Source organism: Alexandromys fortis, unplaced genomic scaffold (assembly GCF_014885135.2).
Source record: "Alexandromys fortis isolate MF-2015 unplaced genomic scaffold, M_Fortis_MF-2015_v1.1 scaffold_74, whole genome shotgun sequence".
NCBI classification, from domain to species: domain Eukaryota; kingdom Metazoa; phylum Chordata; class Mammalia; order Rodentia; family Cricetidae; genus Alexandromys; species Alexandromys fortis.
Genome location: NW_026068008.1, coordinates 5739784 through 5741074, shown reverse-complemented (window position 1 = coordinate 5741074; position 1291 = coordinate 5739784). Strand labels below are relative to the sequence as shown.

Sequence of the window (1291 nt, the reverse complement as noted above, 5' to 3'; positions counted from 1 at the left end):
GTGTCCAAAGTATAGATGACCTGGAACAGTTTGCCCTCCTGTATATGTGAAGGGTGGGGCAGTAGATCCTCTAGGGTTTCTATGCAGGAATGAGATGGGGGATAATTAATGTTAGGTTGAGGTAGGAGATTTGAGACATTAAGGGATGGGCAGCATTGGAAAGTGAGTGTGGCATCTTCTACTAGTGCCACCTGGAGGGAAAGAACTCAGGAAGGGGGTAAGGTTTGTGAGCCTTTGTAAGTTAAGAGATGGAACAGACTGTGGTGGGAGAAGGTAGTTTCTTTGACTCATGCATAAGAAGCTCAGTGGTGCCTTTTCCGGTGGAGGCGCTGCAAGGTGAGGACCTAGTGTTCATACTCGCAGCTATGCCGGCCAAGGGTCCGCTGCAGTCCGTGCAAGTCTTTGGACGCAAGAAGACAGCCACAGCCATGGTACACTGCAAACGGTGGAATGGGCTCAAGGTGAACGGACGTCCCCTGGAGATGATCGAGCTGCGCATGCTGCAGTACAAGTTACTGGAGCCTGTTCTGCTGCTGGGCAAGGAGCGATTCGCGGGTGTGGATATCCGGGTCCGTGTGAAGGGTGGTGGTCCTGTGGCCCAAATTTATGCTATCCAACAGTCCATCTCCAAAGCCCTGATGGCCTACTACCAAAAGTATGTGGATGAGGCCTCTAAGAAGGAGATCAAAGATATCCTCATCCAGTGTGATCGGACCCTGCTTGTAGCTGATCCTCGGCGCTGTGAATCCAAAAAGTTTGGAGGTCCTGGTGCCCTGCTCAATACCAGAAATCCTACCGATGAGCCCAACTCAAGGATCAGGGTTTATCTTTGTAATAAACATCCTAGGGAAAAAAAAAAAAAAAAAAAAAAAAAAGAAGCTCAGAGGCCACGGAAACACATATGCAGGGTGCCCAGACCTGAGTGGTGAGGTTCATCTTCTTTGACAGGTATGTTGCAGGTGCAAAGGAGGGTCCCAACTGATGTCCTAGGACCCCAAGGGCATACCCCTCCTTCTTTGTTACATAAAGGGAGAAAGAATGAGTTAAATCTAGGAGATGAAGAGCTGGGGCCTGAAAAAGGGCTTTCTGGAGTCTCTGAAAGGGTTTAGTCATTGGATGGAGAAGGGGCTCATGCAGAGAGCCAAGACTGCCTCATATAAGGTGTGGACAAGAAGAGAGAAAGAGGGCTTCTGCTTTAGAGGAAGAAACTGCAAGGGACTGAATTAGCTTTTTTCTGTCTAGGATAATAGCTTTTGGGGTTGGGATAATAGTTAATCCCAAGTAAATGACC

At 48.6% G+C, this 1291-nt stretch overlaps 1 pseudogene; it reads left to right on the top strand.

Annotated features, from left to right (window-relative positions):
• The first annotated feature begins 333 nt into the window (after positions 1–333).
• On the top strand, positions 334–802 carry LOC126513416 (40S ribosomal protein S16-like; annotated as a pseudogene).
• Positions 803–1291: the final 489 nt, after the last annotated feature.